The 26,377-nt window shown below is 43.0% G+C and overlaps 1 long non-coding RNA gene across 1 annotated transcript; it reads right to left on the reverse strand.

Annotated features, from left to right (window-relative positions):
- Positions 1–4,816: 4,816 nt before the first annotated feature.
- LOC309624848 lies at positions 4,817–8,165 on the reverse strand. The gene is made up of 2 exons (XR_014242152.1): positions 5,650–8,165; positions 4,817–5,295 (listed from the first exon to the last, which is right to left on the reverse strand). It is a non-coding gene; the product is annotated as an uncharacterized lncRNA (long non-coding RNA).
- Between the last annotated feature and the right edge of the window lie 18,212 nt (positions 8,166–26,377).

Genomic DNA, 26,377 nt, shown 5'->3' on the forward strand with positions numbered 1-26,377 from the left:
CTTCCCTCTCTCTCCTTTCCCTGCTGAGGGATCCCCTTTTCTCCTCCCTCTTCCTGCAGAGCTCTGGCTCAAAGTTCCAGGGAAGAACATCCAACACACACCAGGGATGGCTGGAATCTGTGAGTGGTGGAAAGATTTTTGGAACTTGTAGGGTCTGTTAAACTCCTCAAGGGACACCTGACATATTAGAGCACTTGAGAAAATGTCTATCTTTCCACCAGACTCTAAGATTTTGGGTCTTGTTTACCTGCATGGCGTCTATTACGAAGCCTCACATTGGGCCTTGCCTTGTAAAGAGAATAAGTAAAATATTTACAATTTATTAATAAGGCCTATACATGATCTCATTTAAAACTCCCAACAATGCTATACAGCAGGCATTATTATCAGCCTTTCCAAAAGGGTTAACTGAGGGTCCAAGAGGTAACGTACCCAAGGCCACGTAGCTAGAAAGTGACAAAACCCAAATTTGAACTGCAGCCTTTTCAAAGCTCTGTCCTCGATGCTATAGTGTCTCTCACTGCAGGGCTGGGACTAGGGTAAGGTAAGCAAAGGGCCAACTCTACCCTTGCACAACCCTGAGAAAAAGCCATCTTTGGATACTTCCAAAGAATTAGAGGGGACTGTGGGATCCCTGGGTCCTAGCCATTGACAAGGTGCAAAGAAGAAACTGTGTAGCAGGCAGAATCTAAGGCAACTCTCCAGTGCTACATCTGCTCACATAACACACACTGACACAGTACACCCAGCACATCCTCAAATATGCCCACACACAACAACCCTGCCCAGGACACAAATTTCTAAGAGATAACAACCCAACACTCCTAAATATACACCAACACAGCCCAAAAAACGCCTACATGCGAGTATAATACAATTCCTGCACTCACTTAAAGACAGGGGAGGGAGACAGAGGATCAGGAAAAACTCAAGTGGAATGACTCTTTCACAAGCTTTTTATGAACCCACAACCACCAATCGAAGTCTTGATTAACTTGGTTGTATTTATTAAATCATGTTCAATATTTAATAACTTTGAGTATGGGTTGAATATTTAATGAGATTGGTTGAGATCTATTTACGCATAAACATCAGAAGTGCCAATCGCTTTGAATCGAGAGTTGAGTTTGTGAAACGTTCTCAGAGGCTAGTGCTGGAGATCTCTGAATTCTACATTTCATGGGTTTCTTGAACGTATAGGTTATCATCATGAAATTGTTACACTATTTGTTATGATGCTCCACTATTATAGATTATTATACAGTCCCAAGAAATGTGGCATTTAGACACCAAATTTTCTTGCATCCAGGCAAACTCGGATTGGGCCTCTTGTTCTCTTTCCTCCATGCTTACCAGGAAAAGAGACCAAATATGACGCTGTGAAATGCATCTTGTCTCAAGCCCTTAGTCCTTCCACAGGCACGAGATGATCTGGAAGTAATTTATGTGGCATACTTTGCCCAAGACCAATTTGTCCAAGAGAGGGAACTCTGCTTTGTGCAATGGAGACAAGCAACATGAATTTCTGATTCTTTTTTATTGCACTAAAAGGATCGGATGCAAAACGAGGCCTTCTGAGGTATCATGGAGATTCGGGAAAATCCTCGGAGGATTTGAGATTCTGGAAATCAATGAATCAACTTAATATACCCATATGTGCAGATTTTACATAAGTTACAGTTATATCATGGATGCTATCTGGGTAAAAAGTCATTATAAAATGTGGTTTGTTAGGGGCCAAATTTAAATCATTGGAAATAGCTCCTATACCACAGCAGTCTGCAGCCCAGCAGGATATAAACTGCTTACAAAAGGGAGCAAATGCATCCTTCATCAAATAACTCATCTCATCCAAACACCCTTGTCATATTCTGATTTGCTTTGATTTGGGGTCCAAAGTAAATATAAATAAATGCTCCCAAAAGAATAGTAATGACAATAAAACCATTTGGTGGAGAGTAAACCTCTGACTCAAGTCAATGTTGGCATATTTCTTCGATACTACAGCATTTTTAAATTTTATTTGCAACAGATAATTGGGGAAACTATACCTCTAAACACATCCCCCCCCTCCCCATCTTCAATAATTTGTCAACCATTACATCCTACCTGGTAGCCGCACCAGTTTACCTGCATGTCCTGAAGTCAATACAGTGTTCTGGGCCCCCTGATTTTACTTCTGCTGTTCTCGGAACCTGAACGCCCTTCCCATCTTCTCTCAAGCTTGGCAAACTCCAGTCTCATCCTTTAAAAGTCTGCTCATTGACAAGGCCTTCCTTGGCCCCCTCACCCTACCTGTTTACCTACTTCAATTAGCACTTTTCTCACTGTCATTTGACAGTGGTGAACTGAATGATGAATTCCATAAAGTCATTTCAATATCTCCAGTGTCCTGCACTGTGCCTAGCCATGTTGGATGGATGGATGCATGGATGGGTGAATGGCTGGTTGAACTTGGAAATAAAGGCTTTTTTTAAAAATAAATTTATTTATTTATTTATTTATTATTTTTGGCTGTGTTGTGTCTTTGTTGCTGTGCGCGGGCTTTCTCTAGTTGCAGTGAGCAGGGGCTACTCTTCACTGCGGTGCGCGGGCTTCTCATTGTCGTGGCTTCTCCTGTTTCGGAGCTCGGGCTCTAGGTGCACAGGCTTCAGTAGTTAGGGCACGTGGGCTCAGCAGTTGTGGCCTGCGGGCTCTAGAGCGCAGGCTCAATAGTTGTGGTGCACGGGCTTAGCTGCTCCGCGGCATGTGGGATGTTCCCGGGCCAGGGTTCAAACCCGTGTCCCTTGCATTGGCAGGCAGATTCTTAACCACTGCGCCACCAGGGAAGCCCAGGCACATGGTTTTACTTGTGACATGTTGTCCTTTGACTTAAATTGAGCAGGGTGTTGGTATAGGAACCATCTTACTTTCCAGGAAGTTCATAATGCCACTCATTCTTAGGCTGAAGTCAAAGCTCAGAGGGATTAGCCACTCCTTTATTTTACAGATAAAGTCATCACCCTCATGTTTTCATTCAACAAACACTTATGAAGTTCTCACTATGTACCAGGCTCTCCACTCACAGCCTTGAGTCAAAATCCAATTACTGAATCAACCCAAGGGGATTTCTAGGAGTACACAGGGTCCAGGAGCAGCCTCTTTTCTCCAGCAGTGTTGGCAGTCTCCCTGCAGCAACCAAGAGCCTCTGGGGGAAGCAGAAGAATCTCCTCCTCAGGACGGGGTCGGGGATTCCTGCCCAGTGGTAGTTTGATTTGGCAAATCCTTACCTTTTTATGTGCCTCAGGTCCTTTGTGGAAGTAGGTAGGGTATCAACTCAACTCTTCCACGTAAAACAAACTGTCCTCCTCCTCTTCAGCTTCCTCCACCATCACTCCCTGCTCTGCACTGGGTCCTCCAGCAATGCTGAAAGGCCTGTGGCCCCTGTGTCCAGTAGAACACAAGGTCCGCCAGGAAAGGCACTTTGTTTTGTTTGCCACCATATATCCAGCACCTAGAACGACACCAGGAACTTAATAGGCCATCAGTGAATGTTGATGGGATGAATTCCTAAACAAGATGTCATACCTTTATCTTTCCTAGTGACACCTCCTCTGTTTGGAATGTCCTTCCATCTTTCTTCAGCCTAACTCTTGTCATCCAGCAAGGCAACTCGGGCATGACCTCCCCTAGGAAGTCTTCCTTGAAACACCTGGGCTGGATGGAACACCCTTCCTCTGGGTTTCCTGGCACCGTGTACATAGGCCTCTCTTATCACTAACCTCAGCATGCTGCATTTCTCTGTTATGTGTCTGCTTTCCATACTGGACTTTGAGATCGTGAAGACAGGAACCATATGCTATTCATCTTCATACCCTCAGCTCCGTGGCAAAGTGTCTGAAAGCACTCTCTGAAGATTTGTCAGGTTGAACTAAACAACCCCCCACAAGCGGCTGCAGATTGGGTCATACCAAATGTGATTGCTGATTCATTTGGTCATTTGGCAAATACTGATTGAAGGCCTACAATGTGCCAAGCACCATCTAGGTACTGGAGAGCCAGCACTGAGCAAACAGACAAAAATAATGATAATGATAGTGCTCGTCAATTAGGCACAACCCAGATACTTTACCAGGCTAGTTAAGTGGTATGTGGAGTTAATATGAAGGCTGTTTTAAATTTCAGCTTTAACCATAATATTATTCAAGTTTAGGCAGGAAATTCAGGCCCTAATAACTCAGTTGTCTCTCTTTCCTGGGCTTCCGTGTCCCCACCCATATAATGAACACATTCTGTAGTCTCCCATGAGATATTCTGATATATGTTTATACAGGGTCCACTGAAATTCCTTGCACATTTTATTTTATTTTATTTTATTATTATTATTTTTTTAATTATTTATTTATTTATTTATTTTTGGCTGTGTTGGGTCTTCGTTTCTGTGCGAGGGCTTTCTCTAGTTGTGGTGAGCGGGGGCCACTCTTCATCGCGGTGCGCGGGCCTCTCACTGTCGCGGCCTCTCTTGTTGCGGAGCACAGGCTCCAGACGCACAGGCTCGGTAATTGTGGCTCACGGGCCCAGCTGCTCCGTGGCATGTGGGATCTTCCCAGACCAGGGCTTGAACCCGTGTCCCCTGCATTGGCAGGCAGATTCTCAACCACTGCACCACCAGGGAAGCCCTCCTTGCACATTTTAAAATCTCAATAATTTGCCTGGAAATGATTTGCAAATAGCAGTAAGTATTTCAAGGCCTAGAAGACGCTCCATAGTAACACAAAATGCATTTGTACTTAAGATCCCATGGTAAATAAAAAATTAAAATCCAATCAACTTTCAATTCAGTTGAAATTCAGTTTGCCTTTAAATTCCATTCATGGCTTTCTTTGATCAAACCCACTACCTATGCTACATTTAACAAACTTTTATTGAGTCCTTGTATTGTGTCAGGCACTGTAGTAGGCGCTAAAGAAAACCAAGATTAATAAGACATGATCTTGACCTTTATAGAGCTCCCAGTTTAGTAGGAGAGACTGAAACACACCTTACCTTCTGTAACACATGAGATAGAGATATTCTGCAACCCAGGTACACAGGAGCACAGAGGACAAACATATGCATCTTGCCTGGGGAGGTATCTGGGAAGGTTTGGGGAAAGTGGTGAGCCTAAGCCGAGCCTAAATCCATGAGTAGAGTTTGATAAACAGTGAAGAGAATGGAAAGGACAGGCTAGAGAGAGAAGTGACATGGGCACAGTGATGGAAGGCATTTGGCGCAGTCATGAAGGATGCTTGTCGTAGGCAGCTGGAGCAAACGCAACTGCAGGGGAAAGGAGAGAAAAAGGTGGGGAAGGTGAGACAGGATCTGATATTGACCAATAATAAGTTAGAATTTTATTCTGGAGATAATGGAGACTATTATTAAAGCTCAAATGTTTTAAAATTATGTGACACCTTTATGTATACATGTTATAAAGACATATATTGTATATACGTATAACTGAATCACTTTGCTGTACACCCGAAACTAACACAACATTGTAAATCAACTAGACTTCAACTTAGAAAAAAATTTTAAATTATCATATGATTTTGCTAAAAAAATTACATAAAATATTCTGTCACAAAAAACTGAATAAAGACCAATACCACCTGCCTTTTATGGAATACTTACTGTGTGTCAGGGGGTGCTGTGTTAAGCACCTGATAACCACTGTCACATTTTCTCTTCACAACAACCCTGAGATGTAGGTATCATGATTCCCATTTTACAGATGTGGCAATAAAGGTTCTTTTTCTGTTTTTTTTTTCAAATACCCTCCTTCTTTCCTACAACATCAATTCTTTTTTTTTTTTAATTTATTTATTTTTGGCCATGTTGGATCTTCGTTGCTGCCCACAGGCTTTCTCTAGTTGCGGTGAGCGCGGGCTACTCTTCGATGTGGTGCACGGGCTTCTCATTGCGGTGGCTTCTCTTGTTGTGGAGCACGGGTTCTAGGCGCATGGGCTTCAGTAGTTGTGGCACATGGGCTCAGTAGTTGTGGCTCGTGGGCTCTAGAGCACAGGCTCAGTAGTTGTGGAGCACGGGCTTAGTTGCTCCGCGGCATGTGGGATCTTCCCAGACCAGAGCTCGAACCTGTGTTCCCTGCATTGGCAGGCGGATTCTTAACCACTGCGCCACCAGGGAAATCCACAATAGAGGTTCTGAATGGTTGAGTCTCCCAGTTAGTCTGTAACAGACCTGGAACTTGAATGCAGACGGATCTGACTTCAAAATCCATGATTTTAACTTCTAGGCTGCAACTTGTACAAACAATTAAAAAATTCAGGAATGAGGCGTTTACATAAAATTCTCTTTTTAGCCTTAGTATATATCAAAAAAATCATAAAATGTTCACACTCTTTAACCCAGCAATGAGATTTCTGGGAACAAATCTTAAAAAAGATCATTAGAAATTCACCCATATATGCATGTACAAAGATGATTATTGCCATGTTATTTATAATGGAGAAAAGTTGGAAGCAACCTAAGTGCCCAGCATTAGGGAAAGGGTTCATTATAAAATGGAGTATTATATAACCAGAAAAATTATGATGGCATAGGATAGAAAATTGTGTATATATAATCTTAACTGTGTAAAGAAAAAATGCACAGCAAAAAAAAAACAAAAACAAAAACACGGTGGAAGACACATGCCAAAGTGTAATTAGGCAGTGACCTCTATGAGGAGGTTAGGATTTTTTCCCCACATTCCAAATTTTCTACATTTGAGCATCTCATTCTTGAAATCAGGAAAAAATTAAGTTTAAAAAAATCCGTCTTTTTTTTTCCCATCCTATGTCTTTACTGGAGTCTTGTAAGCTGGGTCAGCCTAGGCAGTAGGTGAAATGAGAGATGTCACAGCCAAATCACCTCCCTGCCACTTGATGTCAGGACATGTAGATGTCAAAACATGGACCTAGCTGGTGTCATGGCCATGACATGCAAAGGTCTGAATTCAAATCATTCCATTTACTCAAAGATTCAAAGAAAGCAGAATCACTCATCTTAAAATCAAAAATATAAATTGCAGTGTTCTTGCAATTTGTTTAACACTTCTGTTAACTATTATCGTGTTTGTTCTTTAGCCTGACAGTGTTAATTCTTCAGGGGAGGTGGAGAGAAGGAGGAGAAAACAAATCCAGAACCTTGGGGCCCAACCTTGGGAAACAAACTCTTTGGTTAAGTGCTGAAACTTACCATAAGATTGGTGGGCCCTCGCAGAGGAATTAGAATTAAAGCTAATAACCCAATTTGGAATAATGTAAAGCTCTTTTTAGGGAAGTTTTTGACTCAACTGGGCTCATTATGCATGGGTTTAATGTGTAACAATTTGTTCTTGAAAGATAACATTATTGTTGGCAATAAAGATAGGAAGTGGAAATAAGTTTCAAATATGGAAAGCAGATTTATTTCTTGTTTCATCTGGAATTGTTCCGGGTCTCTGCTTATGAATCACACGGTGCTCCCCACAGTAAGATGCTGTCCATGCCGTTAGTTATGATAAATGGCCTGTAATTGTGAATCTGATATTCGTTTTCAATATTGAATTTATCATTCTGTCCTCTTAACAGATATTAAATACTTTTAAGAATTTATCCATTTGCCTGATCCATCTGTGATTTTTCAGTATGTAAAATTTATGTTTCCTAGTTTTTTGAGATTTTAACGGCCGAAAACATAATTAATAACGCTGAGTAATGGAGCTGACCTCTTTTAAACCTCATTCCCTTCCACTAAGCCAGACCATCCAAATTGAATCAAAATGTATCCGATGTAGAGACCCGAAAAGAAAATGGCCCTGGTGGGGTGCCTGATTTGAAATGCGCCTCCAGTGGGCTGGTCGTCCTTTCACCTCTTTACCCCCTCCAAGCCCCTCCAGAGGGAGCCAAGCAGAGGCTGCCTGCACCTTTGCTCTCTCCTCCTTCTCCTCCCACTAGATGAGCCAACTCAGGCAGCCCTCCTCTCCCTCAGCTGCCTCAGTTTCTTCAGCGCGGGATGATTGATGAGGATAATAATGCAGCTTGTCTGGCTCCCTCGTGGAGAACGTTTTGTGAATTAATGGAAGCGTTCAGGCTGTGCACTTGAGGACAGCTCCATGGCTGCCCTGGAAGTGCCATCAAGCTTGGCTGGGAAGGATTCCTGCCCTTCGCAGAACCCCTGGTTCTGTGCATTTAAGGACACCCCTGCATGTTGCCACCAGAACAGCATGAAGCTAGCCCAGGGCCTGTGCCTTTGCTGGGTTTTGTTATTGCTGGGTTTTGTAGCCTACAAGACTACCTCTCATGGTTCCTGTAGTGTCTGCTGTGTTCGGTGGACACTTAGAGACACAAAGGCCTACAGATCTGAGCTCCTGAGGTCAGGGAACACGTTGGCCACCAGTCTTGGGGGACCCTCAGCCAGGGCCCGGGGAGGGGATGGAGCCAGGGCTGTGCACACACGCAGAAGGACAATGAGCCTCGTGAGAGGCCGGGGGGGATAAATAGAGCAACCCAGAGAGGGGGCCAGCTGAGTTTCCAGTCACGCTTAGGGAAGACAGAGGGTCACTTCTCAGGGTGACTCCAGATGAGCAGCCCCACTGCTGCCTCTGACCTGTGGATAATTGAAAAATAACTGCCTTTCCATCCCCGGAGGCCTAATTTCATATTCTTGCAGTGGCCCGATTGACTTTCAGTTCAATGCAAATCGGCTTCCTTGGAAGTTTTGTCTATTTAAGGATTATGGGCCAAGATCAAACCTATCAGAAGAAACCAAGAGCTGTCCACAGGGTCACTGAGAGGTGACAAGTTTCCAAAGGGCCCCTGAGTCAAGAGGAAACTTCTTTTTTACTGCAAGCCAGAGGCCACCTGGTTCCAGACCTGGCCCATGTGTCCATATCAAATAAATTGTCCCAGTCTAGACCAGAAGCCAAGGCTCCAAACTCCCTATGCTGTTCTTTTCCTGCCCTACCAGGACATGATTTACAAACTGTTATAAAAGAAAATATGCCTTCCCCAAATCCCAGGCATTTCACAACCTTTTGTAGATTCAGCTTTTATTCCCCACGTCTCTTGTTATACTTTTCATATCAATGGTTTAACCACCCCTCAAACCCATCCTCCTTCAACAGCAAAAGGTAATCTCAATCTGACAAATGTTTACTGAATACCTGTGAGTGCCTAGTTGCTTAGCACTGGGCAAACCGCTGTGGAGACACAAAAAAATATATATAGGGGCTTCCTTGGTGGTGCAGTGGTTAAGAATCCGCCTGCCAATGCAGGGGACACGGGTTCAAGCCCTGGTCCCGGAAGATCCTACATGCTGCGGAGCAACTAAGCTCGAGTGCCACAACTACTGAACCTGCGCTCTAGAGTCTGCGAGCCACAACTACTGAGCCCACGTGCTGCAACTACTGAAGCCCGTGCACCCTAGGGCCCGTGCTCCTCAACAAGAGAAGCCACCACAATGAGAAGCCTGTGCACCGCAACGAATAGTAGCCCCCACTAGCCGCAACTAGAGAAAGCCCGTGCGTAGCAACGAAGACCCAACACAGCCAAAAATAAGTAAATAAAATAAATAAATTTATTTAAAAAAAAAAAATATATATATATATATATATATAATACAGTCTCTACCCTCAGGTAGAACTAGTATTGGCACTGCACTTAATAATCAATTATTAAACATTTACTGCACGCCTGGCACTGTGCTGAATGCTGCAAAGACACAGGAAAAAGAATCATGCTTAGTCGCTTCCCAAGGAGCTTACCTTATTAGAGAGAGAAGATCTTAATATACAAACCAAGACTTTTTATAATGAAATGTTAAGTCGTGTGGTTGAGGCAATAAGTAGAAAAGAGTTCAGCAGGATCCATGTAGGCTGGAAATAATCTGAGTAAACCTTGTGGAAGAGGAGGCAGTGAAAAGGGGCATGAGAAAAGAATGGGATGGGGACAGGCAGAAAGGACAAGATAGATATTTTATGCGTGTGTGTTTGTGAGTTCTCAGGAATTGCTGTCTTTATTATTCAGGCCTTCAAATATCTGCCCACCCTTCTAGGTACTCACCTATACCTATTAGACTAAGGAAAGGGGCTACAAACATTTATGGAGCACCAACCGCTTGCCAAGAGGCATTCTTCACCTAGCATTCATTACCGTATTCATCCTTCACAACCACCCTCCCAAGAAGACATCACCATCCCCTTTTATGAAGAGGCCCCCAGAGCTCAAAGAGAAAATCATTTGCCCAAGGCTACATCACCAGTGTTGCCCAGGCTGGGCTTCAAACCTTGGTCTTGGCCTTCAGTGCTCAAAATCTTTTACCACAGAATCACACGGACTCTAGGAAGGATTGAGTGGCAGTATTCCAACAAGGCCACGATCGACCAGAATCCAGAGGAAAGAGGAGGAGGAAGGGAATGGCATGGTGACTGCCCTTCTAAGCATGAGCAGCCAGGTGCGATGAAGGGCAGGGAAGAGCAACCAGTGGATCAGTCACCTTTAGAGACAGCCCGTTTCCTAGAGCTGACGTCCCAGCTCTGGCTCCCCACCATGATGGCTGCTCTTTCTGGCAAAATGCCAATTCTCCTGCAGATACAGGGCTCTCTCCTGCAGCAGCCGGGGTCCCCACGTGGTCTCCCTGTCCTTCATCCAGGACAAAGCAAGCTTAGTTAGGTTTGGTGCTCAGAGAGGGGCCATCTCTCAGCTCTGTCCTCTTCTAAGAGGCATGAGAGGGGAAAACCCTCACTGAGCCAGAAAATACATATCTTCTCAGCACTTAAATGAGTTCTGTTTTAAGCTAAGATCAGTGTAATTAATACTGTAAAAAAAATAAGACCAAAGGAAACCCCCTACTGTCCTTAATTAGGAGCAAGATGAGAAGGAAGAAGCTCTGGTGTAGTTTATTTAAAAGGCAGAATCCTGAAATGGGACCAAAAAAGAGAATAATTAAAATGAAGGTGTCATTATTGTTTTTTTAAAGGGTCTCTGCGGACAGAGGGGTCTGATTGGCAGACAAAACGCATGACGGGCATTTGCTCATTCTCAGAGTGACAGTTCTGAAGATGAATATGCAGGAAGCCCTGGGCTCCGGGACCTCTTTCCTACCTCCTACCTGCTTTCCAGTCAGATGGGAAAACAGGAAAATGCCATTTGGTCGGGGTTTGCCAGACAAGGAATACTACCCCTGGGTATATTAACATCAACCACAAGAAATGGTTAAATCTCTTAAACTCCCTTGGCATGAAGGAAGTGGGGTTACCACATTATTATTGTCATCATCGTATGGCTGTTGTTATTAACATTTATCCAGCACCAACACTCCACTTAGCACAGTGCAGAGCACAAAGGAAGATTCAGCTCCTGCTTTGAAAATAAACGTCTAGGTTCCTCTACTGGATTTATGCTCCATCAGGGGGTAGGGTGGGGGGCAGGGCAGGGGGCAGGGACCAGGTTTCAGCAACACAGAAACACTCCACCCTCCACACCCCCGCCATACACTTTCTTATTTCCCTTGAGCAACTTGGGGTGTTCTCGAATCTGCTGTGTGTTCTGAGGCCTTATCTGGGTTCTGAGACCAAATCAGGGCTCAAAGAACAGGGCAGAGGGTGAAGCAGATGTGGACAGCCAGGACTCTGAGACGGAGCAGGCAGGGAGCATGGGGAAAGAAAGCACAGTGTCTTCTCATGACTGGAGTGTGAGTCAAATTAGATACTTCACTTAGTGTCGCCATACTACTGTTCCAGCCCCCCTGTTTCTCTTACCACTTCATTCCGCGATCTCGCACTTTACAAATCCCCACATATACTTTAAAAATCAAGACCCACACCATAGTAAATTTTATCCGTACAAGTCTTTGGAACACAAAAGCATTGATAAGTGTCCATGGACATCTAAGAAATACACAAATATTATACACGCACATCAGTTCTTCAAGCAAAAGTCCCACTTCCCACTGTCAAATGTTATTTTTTACAGCAGCTCTGCGAGATGAGTGAAGGCGTATATTTCACCAGTGAGCCACTTTTTATACAGTGAAAGAAAAAAAAAAAGCCCCAACACTTTTATTGCTTTTTAACCAACAGGATTTCTGAATGCAAATGAGTGAATCACCTTTGCCATGATTGGCTGCCTGAGTTTCCTTGTCACACAGACAGCAGGCTCAGTGGACGTGACTTGTATTCTCATGAGTCCAGGGAAAGATAAAAGACTGACGTTGCTACCAGTGAATTATGAGATTTGTCTTTATCAGTAAAAATAAGGTCATAACTGAGCCCAGCCATCGCCTATTATATGTATGTTCCATCTACTTTTCTGTATAATGAGATCCACTGTGCCAGAGTGAACTGGAGTAGCCTGGTGTATACATTAGCTATTTTAAAAAGCTGCATTAAGTCTTTAAGGCCACCAGTGTACCTTTTAATGCATTGACGCCACTCTTCAATAGATACCTATCTCCTTTACTTCTGACCTGCATTTTGATGACAATCTGGTGAAAAGGTAGCTGGAAGGACTCTCCTAGGTACATTCGAAATTAGAGAGAGAAAAAGCAATGTTGCACCACAACCAGATCCTCAACCGAAAACTACCCAATCGTGGAACTGAGTTCCTTGTAACAATTTCTAAAGAGAACAATTCATTCAATAATTAATTATTTTGGCATTCACTTCTGGAGCAATTTCTCTGTGCAAGGCACTAGGCAGACCTCTGAAGTTCCAGCTCTTCCAAAGCTAACAAGAGGAGATGTGTTTTACATCATGGAAGTTCTTTAGGAGGAGAATGATAAAGGAGATCATGGATATTTTCTGAAACACTGTTTTGGAAATAGTTTGAGAAACTTGTTTTTGTGTCTAAAACAAGCTGACAGACTCGGGCACGGGGAGCCTGCTGAGCTCCCAGGCCAATCCAGTGCCCTCCAAAGCCCCCTCCAGGCTGTGTGGGCCCTTGGGGGCATAGGAAGGAGGCTGAGGGGAGAGCAGGAGAGGCAGGGCACAAGGGGCCCTCAGGGAGGAGCGGGAGAGGACTGGAGGGCGATTGCTCCACCAACTCAGGCACGGGGAGCCTGCTGAGCTCCCAGGCTGGTCCCCCGCCCTCCAAGGCCCCCTGTTGCCCCCACCCCCAGCTGCACTGGTCCTGGGGGCATAGGAGGGAGGCCCGGGAAGTCAGGAGAGGCAGGCGGGAGGGGCCCTCCCAGACCCCAGACAGGAGGAGCAGGAGAGGAGAGGAGGGCGTTTGCCCCACCCACTCCAGCCCAGGAAGCTTGCTGGGCTCCCAGGTGAGGTCCCCTGCCCTCTGAGACTAGGGGTGGGGGGCACGCCTGCACCCCTTCTGTTCCTTGAGCCTAAGCCCCACCCTGCACAGCCCCCAGGGCCTTTTCCAGCCCTGTGGGTCCTGAGCATTGGCTCTGCCCACCGCCCAAACCTCGCCCTTGTTTAGGCCCCACAGCTAAGCAAGGGCTTAGAGCTGTGGCTCTCCACAGCCAAGGCCTTCCACCCTGCCCCCCTGCTTTTATTTTTTTCCCTCCTCCTCTTTTTTACTATTGTGGTACTGATGTACCTTCCAGTGTTGATTCATCTATATTTTTATTTTTACATTCTTTCCAACATATCTCTGTTAGTTTCCTAGTCTAATTTTATTTTTTACTTTGTTATTGTTCTCTTTTTTTTTTTTTTGCCACCCTATGCAGCTTGCAGGGTCTTGGTGCGCAAGCCCCTGGTTCAGGCAGAAGCTCCTGCAGTCAGAGCTCCGAGTCTGAACCACTGGACTAACAGAGAACCTCAGACCCCAGGGAATATTCATCAGAGTGAGGTCTCACAGAGCTCCTCATCTCAGCACCAAGACCCAGCTCTACCCATAGCCTACAAACTCCAGTGTTGGAAGCCTCAGGCCAAACAACCAGTAAAACAGGAATGCAATCCCACTCATGTAAAAAAAAAAAAAAAAAAAATGAGACAGCAAAAAAATATGTCACAGATGAAGGAGCAAGGTAAAAACCTACAAGACCAAATAAATGAAGAGGAAATAGGCAATCTACCTGAAAAAGAATTCAGAGTAATGATAGTAAAGATGACCCAGAATCTCAGAAATAGAATGGAAGCACAGATTGAGAAAATACAAGAAATGTTTTCTAAAGATCTAGAAGAACTAAAGAACAAACAAACAGATGAACAACACAATAACTGAAATGAAAAATACACTAGAAGGAATCAATAACAGAATAACTGGGTCAGAAGAACAAATAAGTGGGCTGGAAGACAAAATGGTGGAAATAACTGCCAAGGAGCAGAATAAAGAAAAAAGAAGGAAAAGAATTGAACACAATCTTGGAGACCTCTAGGACAACACTAAATGCACCAACATTCGAATTATAGGGGTCCCAGAAGAAAAAGAGAAAAAGAAAGGGTCTGAGAAAATATTTGAAGAGATTATAGTGGAAAACTTCCCTAACATGGGAAAGGAAATAGTCACCCAAGTCCAGGAAGTACAGAGAGTCCCATACAGGATAAACCCTAGGAAAAACACACCAAGACACATACTAATCAAACTAACAAAAATTAAATTCAAAGAAAAAATATTGAAAGCAGCAAGGGAAAAACAAAAAATAACATACAAAGGAATCCCCATAAGGTTATCAGCTGCTTTTTCAGTGGAAACTCTGCAGGGCAGAAGGGAGTGTCAGGATACACTTAAAGTGATGAAAGAGAAAAACCTACAACCAAGATTACTCTACCCAGCAAGGATCTCATTCAGATTCGATGGAGAAGCCAAAAGCTTTTCAGACAAGCAAAAGCTCAGAGAATTCAGCACCACCAAACCAGCTTTACAACAAATGCTAAAGAAACTTCTCTAAGCGGGAAACACAAGAGAAGAAAAAGACCCACAAAGACAAATCCAAAACAATTAAGAAAATTGTAATAGGAACATACATATCGATAATAACCTTGAATGTAAATGGATTAAATGCGCCAACCAAAAGGCACAGACTGGCTGAATGGATACAAAAACAAGACACATATATATGCTGTCTACAAGAGACCCACTTCAGACCTAGGGACACATACATACTGAAAGTGAAGGGATGGAAAAAGATATTCCATGCAGATGGAAATAAAAAGAAAGCTGGAGTAGCAATACTCATATCAGATAAAATAGACTTTAAAATAAAGACTGTTACAAGAGATAAGGAGGGACACTACATAATGATCAAAAGATCAATCCAAGAATATATAACAATTATAAATGTTTATGCACCCAACATAGGAGCACCTCAATACATAAAGCAAATGCTAACAACCATGAAAGGAGAAATCGAATAATAGTAGGGAACTTTAACATCCCACTTACACCAATGGACAGATCATCCAAACAGAAAATAAATAAGGAAACACAAGCTTTAAATGACACAATAAACTAGATAGATCTAATTGATATTTATAGAACATTCCACCTCAGAGTGGTAGAATACACTTTCTTCTCAAGTGCACAAGGAACATTCTCCAGGATATATCACATATTGGGTCACAAATCAAGCCTCAGTAAATTTAAGAAAATTGAAATCATATCAAGCATCTTTTCTGACCACAACGCTATGAGATTGGAAATCAATTATAGGAAAAAAACGTAAAAAACACAAATACATGGAGGATAAACAGTGCACTACTAAATTACCAAGAGAGCACTAAATAAATCAAAGAAGAAATTTTTAAAATATATAGAAAAAAATGACAATGAAAACACGACAACCCAAAACCTATGGGATGCAGCAAAAGCAGTTCTAAGAGGGAAGTTTATAGCAATTCAATCTCACCTCAAGAAACAAGAAAAATCTCAAATAAACAATCCAACCCTACACTTAAAACAACTAGAAAAAGAAGAACAAAGAAAACCCAAAATCAGTAGAAGGAAAGAAATCATAAAGATCAGAGCAGAAATAAATGAAATAGGAATGAAGGAAACAATAGCAAAGATCAATAAAACTAAAAGTTGGTTCCCTGAGAAAATAAACAAAATTGATAAACCCTTAGCCAGACTCATCAAGAATAAAAAGGGAGAGGGGAGAGGATGCAAATCAATAAAATTAGAAATGAAAAAGGAGAAATCACAACTGACACTGAAGAAATACAAAGGATTATAAGAGACTACTACAAACAACTATATGCCAATAAAATGGACAACCACGAAGAAATGGACAAATTCTTGCAAAGGTGTAACCTTCCAAGACTGAACCAGGAAGAAATAGAAAATATGAACAGACCAATCACAAGTAATGAAATTGAAACTGTAATTAAAAATCTTCCAACAAACAAAAGTCCAGGACCAGATGGCTTCACAGGTGAATTCTATCAAACATCTAGAGAAGAGCTAACACCAATCCTTCTCAAACTCTTCCAAAAAATTGCAGAGGGAGAAACACTCCCAAATTCATTCTACGAAGCCACCATCACCCTGATACCAAAACCAGAAAAAGACATCACAAAAAAAGAAAATTATAGACCAATATCATTGATGAACATAGAGGCAAAAATCCTGAACAAAATACTAGTAAACAGAATCCACCAGCACATTAAAAGATCATACACCATGATCAAGTGGGATTTACCCCAGGGATGCAAGGATTCTTCAGTACACACAAATCAATCAATGTGATACACCATATTAACAAATTGAAGACTAAAAACCATATGATCATCTCAATAGATGCAGAAAAAGCTTTTGACAAAATTCAACACCCATTTATGATAAAAACTCTCCAGAAAGTGGGCATAGAGGGAACCTACCTCAACATAATAAAGGCCATATGTGAGAAACCCACAGCAAACATCATTCTCAATGGTGAAAAACTGAAAGCATTTCCACTAGGATCAGGAACAAGACAAGGATGTCCACTCTCGCCACTCTTATTCAACATAGTTTTGGAAGTCTTAGCCACAGCAATCAGAGAAGAAAAAGAGAGAAAAGGAATACAAATTGGAAAAGAGGAAGTAAAACTGTCACTATTTGCCAATGACATGATGCTATACATAGAAAATCCTAAAGATGCCACCAGAAAACTACTAGAGCTAATCAATGAATTTGGTAATGTTGCAGATACAAAATTAATGCACAGAAATCTCTGGCATTCCTATATACCAAAAATGAAAAATCAGAAAGAGAAATTAAGGAAACACTCCCATTTACCACTGCAACAAAAAACCTAGGAATAAACCTGCCTAAGGAGGCGAAAGACTTGTACACAGAAAACTATAAAACACTGATAAAAGAAATCAAAGATGACATAAACAGATGGAGAAATATACCATGTTCTTGGATTGGAAGAATCAATATTGTGAAAATGACTATACTACCCAAAGCAATCTACAGATTCAATGCAATCCTTATCAAACTACCAATGGCATTCTTCACAAAATTAGAACAAAAAACCTTACGATTCTTATGGAAACACAAAAGACCCCGAAAAACCAAAGCAATCTTGAGAAAGAAAAACGGAGTTGGAAGAATCAGGCTCCCCGGCTTCAAACTATACCACAAAGCTACAGTAATCAAGACAGTATGGTACTGGCACAAAAACAGAAATATAGATCAATGGAACAGGATAGATGCCCAGAGATAAACCCACGCACGTATGGGCACCTAATTTACGACAAAAGAGGCAAGAACATACAATGGAGAAAAGACAGCCTCTTCAATAAGTGGTGCTGGGAAAACTGGACAGCTACATGTAAAAGAATGAAATTAGAACACTCCCTAACACCATACACAAAAATAAACTCCAAATGGATTAAAGACTTAAATGTAAGACCAGACACTGTAAAACTTTTAGAGGAAAACACTCTTTGACATAAACCACAGCAAGAACTTTTTTGACCCACCTCCTAGAGTAACAGAAATAAAAACAAAAATAAACAAATGGGACTTAATTAAACTTAAAAGCTTTTGCACAGCAAAGGAAACCATAAACAAGACAAAAAGACAACCCTCAGAATGGGAAAAAATATTTGCAAACGAAACAACAAAGGATTAATCTCCAAAATATACAAACAGCTCATGGAGCTCAATATCAAAAAAACAAACAATCCAGTTAAAAAATGCACGGAAGACCTAAATAGACATTTCACCAAGGAAGACGTACAGATGGCCAAGAGGCACATGAAAAAGATGCTCAACATCACTAATTATTAGAGAAATGCAAATCAAAACTACAATGAGGTATCACCTCATGCCAGTCAGAATGGCCATTATCAAAAAATCTAGAAACAATAAATGCTGGAAAGGGTGTGGTGAAAAGGGAACCCTCCTACACTGTTGGTGGGAATGTAAATTGATACAACCACTATGGAATACAGTGTGGAAGTTCCTTAAAAAACTAAAAATAGAACTACCATATGACCCAGAAATCCCACTACTGGGCATATATCCTGAGAAAACCATAATTCAAATAGAGACATACACCACAATGTTCATTGCAGCACTATTTACAAAAGCCAGGACATGGAAGCAACCTAAATGTCCATCAACAGATGAATGGATAAAGAAGATGTGGCACATATATACAATGGAATATTACTCAGCCATAAAAAGAAACGAAATTGAGTTATTTTTAGTGAGGTGTATGGACTTAGAGTCTGTCATACAGAGTGAAGTAAGTCAGAAAGAGAAAAACAAATACTGTATGCTAATGCATATATATATAGAATCTAAAAAAAAAAAAAAAGTGGTACTGATGAACCTAGTGGCAGGGCAAGAATAAAGAGGTAGACACAGAGAATGGACGAAGACACGGGCTGGGGGGGTGAAGCTGGGGCAAAGTAGGAGTACCATCGACATATATACACTACTGAATGTAAAATAGTTGGCTAGTGGGAAGCAGCCGAATAGCACAGGGAGATCGGCTTGGTGCTTTGCGATGACCTAGAGGGGTGGGACAGGGAAGGTGGGAAGGAGGCTCAGGAGGGAGGGGATATGGGGACATGTGTATGCATATGGCTGATTCGTTTTGTTGTGCAACAGAAACTAACACGGTATTGTGAAGCAATTATACCCCAATAAAGATCAATTAAAAATAGAAATAAAAAAACAAGCTGACACTAAATCCTATGGAAAATGAGGCTTTTTATGTGTAGGATTGAAAAAAGTGAAAGATTCTGAAAACGGTATCTCTTCCACATAGTCTTTGGCCTTGAACTTGCAGCCTCAGTTTCCTTGCAGCTACTTCTGCAATAACAAGTGCCCCTATTCACTGACACAGCACAGGAGACGAGATTCCCTCAATAAAGTCTCCTCTCCCACAGCAGCAACAAAGGCTGGGCAGCCCAGCAGTGGGACTGGGGCTGTGAGGGTGACAGAGATAAGAGACACAGGTCTGGGTCCTCAAGCAGCTCACAAATCATTCACTGAACAAATAATTCTTGAGCACCTACAATGTGCAATTGCTCTATTTGGCTAGCTGTGCTTTGAGGGCACAATCAAAGTCAATGGCGAAAACAATTGAGAGCCTTTTTTTAATACATAAGGAACCCATTCATTCATTCCCTCACTGATTCATTCAATTCACTTTTATTGAAAACCTAATATGTGCCAGACATTGTTCTAAGCCCTGGGGAACAGTGAACAAAACAAAGTCCCTGTCCTCGTGGAGTTTACACCCAATGGGAGAGACAGACAATAAAAAGCACATACATGATATATACATATTTTACACATATACATTTATATTGAGGTGTGTATAATATAGTGGATTCTGGATCCCAATCGCTTTGGTTCAATCCCACCTCTGTCAATTACTAGCTGTAGAGCCTTAGGGAAATTATTTAGCATTTTTACATATAATATATGCAAAGCGTTTAGAACAGAGCCAGGTACATGGTTAGTATTATATGTGTGTGCAATTAATATAAATTCCCTACTTACCAGGTAGAGGTAAAGTGAGGAATTTAAAAAGAAGACACACAGATGATGGGGGTGATCAGAGAAGGCCTCTCTGAAGGAAGGGACATTTGAACTGAGACCTGAATGAGATAAGGGTGAGAGCCATGTTGGTAACCAGGGAAGAGCATTTCAGGCAGAGAGAATGGCGGGTGCAAAATCCCTGTGGTAGGATCATGCCTGGGGTGACAAGGAGCAGCAAGTTGCTGAGAATGGCTGAAGCAGAGAAGGAAGAAGGGAGGCCGGTGAGGTGCCCGTGGGCTGGTGACATCAGGCCTTGTAGGCCAGAGTAGGGGTCTTGGATATTATTCTAAGAGTAATGAGAAGTCAACAGAGGGTTCTGAGCAACGGAGTGACAAAATTTCTGTTTTAAAATCTTCTTTGTATGATGGTTCCTCAAAACATTAAAAATATAATTACTATGCAATCCAACAATTCCACTTCCGGGTGTATATCCAAAAGAATTGAAAGTAGGGCCTCAAAGAGATATTTGTATGCCTTTGTTCATAGCAGCATTATTCACAATAGCCCAGAGGCAGAAGCAACCAAAGGAAGGACATTCTGACACATGTTACAACCTGGATGAACCTTGAGGACATCATGCTAAGTGAAACAAGTCAGTCACCAAAAGACAAATACTATATGATTCCACTTATACAAGGTACCTAGAAGTGTCAAATTCATAGAAACAGAAAACAGAATAATGGTTGCCAGGGACTGGGGTAAGCAGGTAATGGGGGGTTGTTTAATGGGTGCAGAGGTTCAGTTTTGCAACATGAAGATTTACAGAGACGGGTTGCACAACAATGTGAATGTACTTAACTGCTGAACTATATACTTAAAAATGGTTAAGATGTTGTATGTATTTTAACACAATTTTTTAAAAAATCTGTGTGGAAAATAGACTAGTGGCAAGTGAGAGTGGAACAGGTGTTTGTTTTCTATTGCTACACAACAAACTAACCCAAAACTTAGTGGCTTAAAACAACGAGCATTTTAATCTCTCTCACAATTCTGTGGGTCAGTTGGGCTCAGCTGGATGGTTCTTCCGCTCCAGGTGACATCAGTCTGGGCTGCAGTCTATGAGGGTACCAGTGGCTGAAATGCCCAGGATGCTCACCCACAAGCCTGGCACCTCTGTGGGGACCATGAAAAGGCTGGGCTCAGCTGGAACTCTGACAGGGGGGTTTCTCCCTCACTCCACACAGCCTCAGGGCCTCTACCCCCTCATGTGGACTTTCCACGTGGCCCCTTCACTTTGTCTCTCCAGCAGAGTAGCTGGACTTCTTACAGGTGGCTCAAGGGCTCTCAGAAGTACAAAAACGTTCTCAATGCTTACGCCAGAAATGCACCGAATCACATCTTTCCACATTCTGTTGATTAAAATGGGTCACAGACCAGCTGAGATCCAATGTTGCAGAACCAGATGGGCGTGACTCCTAGGAGGCCTGATTCACTGGGGACCATCTTTGGACAGTAACTAGGTGGTTATTGCAGCAATCCACGTGAGAAAAAGCAAAGGCTTTGACCAGGATAACAGCAGTGGAGGTGGTGAGAAATGGTTGATTTAGAATATATTTTGAAGGTAAAATCAGAAAAATTTACTGATGACTCAGATATAAGCTAAGAGAAAATAAAAAGAGCCAAGGATGAGTCTAAGTTTTTTGGCCAAGCTGGTGGTGTCCTTAATCAGCCAGCCAAGTGTCAGCAAGAGAAGTGGGCTTGGAGCCTTGGGGTCAAATCCTGCCTCTGTTATTTATCACCATATTATCTTGGTAACTCAACGTCTCTGAGCTTCTACTTCCTGATCTGGAAGATGAGGATAATACCCGCTCACCCTTGGTTGTAAGGTCAGCATAGGATCCAATGAAATCTTGTATGTGAAAGCAACCGCCTTGAGTTCATCACAGATGCAGTGGCCGTAGGAAAACCACACACCTTGAAATCATGAAATCTGGTTCCATCCCAGGTCCCTCTTAGACTTGTTGTAAGAACTTGAGCAAGTAATTTAACCTCGCTTTGTATGCTTCCTTATAAACTCAGGCCGTAATATTTGCACTGCGTGTGTCAAACGCATTCTGTGAGAATCAATCACAAGAACGTGGAAAGCACTTTTGAAAAGGCATAAGACGGCAAATGGAAGGTATTATTATTGCATCACTAATGACAGATCCAATATCTAGGCTTGGGGTAAAAAAACAACAACGATAGGGTAGAATCTATATACTCCACCGTTTCTCATGTGACCCAGGGGTTCCAGGCTTGGCTTAAGGAACAGCCAGGGGAGAATACCATTCAGAGCCGCTGTAAAAAACACAACCCATAATTGCAAGTCAATCATACACATGGCACGAGAGTTGGTGAGTTATTCATAATAATGGAATACAGATAACAAGCTTGTATTTGTAGCACTTTCTCTCTGAGGGAAACTGTTTTGTTACTTGGTTTTTTTAATGCACGGGAAAACTAAGGGGTGAAAGCAGCAGGTCATGTCATGGAAGCAAAGAAACAGCAGGAGCTGAGAAAAGAAAGGCCCAAATAAACGTCTTTCTTCAAAGGCGAGTGCGTGACATCTGGGACCAGGCCAGGTTCTGGAACCCAGGGCAAGGATAGCAGGACAGGAAGAACTCCAACATCCCCAGTAGCCAAAGAGAGCCTTTGGGTTTTAAGGGCTCATCTGAAAGACACCGGCGCAGTAAATAGCCTGGTATTCAATTTATTCTCTGCAGAGGAATAAAAGACTGAGTCAATGCTGCAAGGATGTGAACTTGGGTTCTGAGGGAGTCAGGTGCGCCGGATGGTTTAAACACTAAACCGGCCCCTTCAGGCAGGGGAGCATAGGACATGGAAAGCAGTCATCGCCTTTTAAAAAGAGTGTTTCTGTTTTCATTATCTTTTAAGGCTGTAGTCAGTGTTGAACGATAATAAGAAACTGGCATGGGGAAAAAAATGCGCCCAATCACAGGCGTACACAATAAAAATGCTATTATAGACTTTTGTGAATATAAATAGTTTTTAAAATGAGGCTGCTAAGACTGGCATCTTAGATGCTACCTGAAAAAGAGTCATGTTTATATATTCCAACAGTTGCACCAGTCCCTGGTCTCAGCTTTCCACCGCAGAATGGGCTGGGTAAGTTTTTTGGAATGAATATCAATGCAGACCAGTTGTGGGGCAAAGAAGGGAGGCGAGGATTGAAGTGGAGGGAGCACAGATAGCAGAGAAAAAGGACTTGATGCCCGACAGGGGAAAACTGAAGAGGACAGAGGAATAGGAGGAATAAAAATGAATAAGGACGGGTTTACTCAGAATCCTGTTAACAATGCATCCTCAATTGGCCCTAGGAACCGGCTTTGCTTGGTGATTTTGTCCCTGCATTTAGCCACAATCCCAGACAGTCAGGGTGGCGGTTTCTTTGCTTTCCCCCATTCTGGTGAAGGCATGGCAGTAATTAATGAGTATTCAGCAAAAACATAATAATGTCCCTGCTGAAATTTCCTTTAATGGAGTTATTCCCCCCTGCCCCCCATATACACATGAGCTCACAGACGTCAAGGGGGCCTAGCTGAAAAGCAGGGGCACTTTGAAACTCCATTGCGGGGAATCCCCTGGCAGTCCAGTGGTTGGGACTCTGTGCTTCCACTGCGGGGAGCACAGGTTCGATCCCTGGTCGAGGAACTAGGATTCCTCAGGCCTGGTGGCCAGCCAAAAAAGAAAAAGAAAAAAGAAACGCCATTGTCAAGGTCAAAGCTCGGTGTGAACAATATAAAGTGAGCATAAGCAAGGGTTTTCTGACACTGGGGAGTGTTGAACCCCGGAAGCATAATCAAAAGAGCTTGTAGAATTTCAGAGGCATGGGCCTTCCCGAAGGTGGAGATACGGGGTAGAATAACCACTGCACATCTCTCATATCATTCAGGTACAAATACTTACTCAACCAGGCAACGATTCGTGGTGGTTGGTCTGCTGATTCTGAGACTACTGACCATCAGCTGGAAAGGCAATGGGGGCATGGAGGTCTACCGAGTGAGTTTCAGCATCCACGATAGGTCCCATCCACTTACTGGTGTTGAGCCCGCAGAGTGTGCGTAAAGAGACGAACACATACAGATGGAAAGCACCACAGGGTAGTTGAGAATGTGGCACCGGAGCTGGGTCATTGCCATCTGGGCGCCCCATGAGGGCCTCAAAGCAGGACTCAAATCAGCCTGCTCTTCTCGCCATCTCTCAGTGGACCTCCCGCCACTCTTGGCTCTTGTAGCCTGTGGCACCACCGTTGTCCTAGTTTCCGACTCCAAACTGAGAGTCATCCCTCCGTGATGCCGTCGCTGCTCCTCCTCCTCCTCCCCGTTCATGGCAATCTGTCTGCCACCAAGTCCTTTAAGACTCTCCCCCATCTATCCCTTCTTTTCAAGTCCCTCTGACCTACCCAAGTTGAAGCCATTTCTCCTCTGTAGTCTCCTTCCTGCTCTCATTTCCTTCTTCTTCCTCCAAACCATCCAGACATTGTGTCCAGATTGATCTCCCAATGTATGAATTGGCTCATACCATTCCTCTGCTCAAAAACTTTCAAGGGCTCCCCACTGCCTGTGCAACAAAGCCCAGGATTAGGTACCCTGTCATTCAGCCAAAGCCACCTTCCGTTCTCCCATCGTCACACATCTGCTTGGTGTTTTACCTTCTGCTCTGCTTACACTCAGTTCAACCACCACCTCCACTGCCTGGCCATCCCCTGGCCTGAAATGACATTTCTCTTCCCTGAAACTATAGACAGTATACTTAGAGTCTCTAAGTGTATTTGGCAATACTCTTCCAAATACACGTCCACGTGGCAATTCACGGCTCACTACCTGTGGCATCTTATCTGTTTCACATGACATTGTGCTGTTATTTAATGTTTTGCCTCTTTGTGTCTCCACTGCCTGATCAGGTTGAAAGCTCCTTGGTCTGCAAGCACTGCCCACATCTTAATTTGTTGGTGTCCCTTAACCAACTGCTATGAACAGAGTAGGTGCTCATTAAATACTTATCAACTTAGGAGGGGAAAACCTTAAGAGCATTCTTCTCACAAAGGTCTTGAAAGTCAGCAATCTGTTCTGGAAATTACAGAAAAGGACTGCCTTCCCAAAAGGCTCCAGCTCTGGATAAGGCAACACTCCCCCTATGACCCACTTCATCTTGCCTCCACAGCTCAACTCAAATTAAAAATTCAAGAGCTTTGCTGGAAACACCTGCCAGGAGTCAACACAGATCCCAGAGAGGAAATTCCATAAAGGCCCCCGGATCTAACCCAATCATGATGAGGTTAATTTTGGCTCATGACACAGCAAGCCCCACAGTTGGGGTTACAAGGACAGGCTCTGGCCTGAGCAGAGTGACAGCACATCCAGGCCCCCGGGGGTACACACATGCCCACCTGCATGCAGACTCAGACATACATAATCATCCTCAGCAGAATTTTCAAACTTCATTCCCAAATAGCCCATGGAATTGAATTTCTGGTATCTGAGTGCATATATGGATAGGCATTTTCCATTGCTTGTTTACGCAGAGTATAAAACATCACTGTAGAGGAGTCGCCAATTTATGAACAGTTTGCCTGCTTCAGGTTCATTTGTTGGCTATTTGGAACTCAGAACGCATTTTTCCCTGGAAGCAACAGTGTGCCCAAGCCCACTTAACCCTTAACATACTGTGTTTTAGTACCACAAAATGATTTTCATTCTATTCATCGGGGGTTTGCAAACTCACATGCCTGTAGTGGCCAGGTGGACAATGTAAATGCGGAGATTTGGGTCAGGAGACCAGGGAATGATGGAGACCACTGCGCATGTCCCAGCTAAAGGGCGCAGCCCCTCCCCGCCTCCAGCAGTGGCTGCCCTGGGAGAATGCAGGCCCAGTGCAGCAGATCAGGAGAAGCCAAAAACCAAACTCTCAGGTGAAAATAGTTGGTGAAAAGATTTATACACAGTGTAGATGAAATAAGACACATCATTGGGCTGAAATTGGGCTCATGCTTGCAACCTCTACTTAATAATGTTGCTTCTTTGAGGAAAAAAGCATTTAAAAAAAAAAGCTTTTTAATTTCTAGAAATCAACACCAGGAAAGTACTTCCCCTCTTCTGGTGAGGTGGGTGGCTCTTCCTGGGTACCAGTCCTTGCATAAGAGAAGGCTAATGTCTCTGGGGTTCTTAAAACCCAAGGCTGCTGTAGGGTGCCTGGTCTAAATCTAAGCCTCACACCTGGCCCCGTCACTGAGTGTGAAGATATGGCCTTTCCACTCCTTTCTGATGTGTCAGGGTCATTTGTTCAGAGGGTATGTGTAAGTCAGGACCTGCCCGTGTTTTGCTTTATGTTGTGGTGCTGGTTGTTACTATTGCTCTATTATTTTGTATGTTTTTGTTTGTTTGTTTGTTTTTACTGATTATAAATGTTATATAAGTTCACTATAGAAAATCTGT

Source organism: Balaenoptera borealis (genome assembly GCF_965194805.1).
Source record: "Balaenoptera borealis genome assembly, chromosome: 3".
NCBI classification, from domain to species: Eukaryota; Metazoa; Chordata; class Mammalia; order Artiodactyla; family Balaenopteridae; genus Balaenoptera; species Balaenoptera borealis.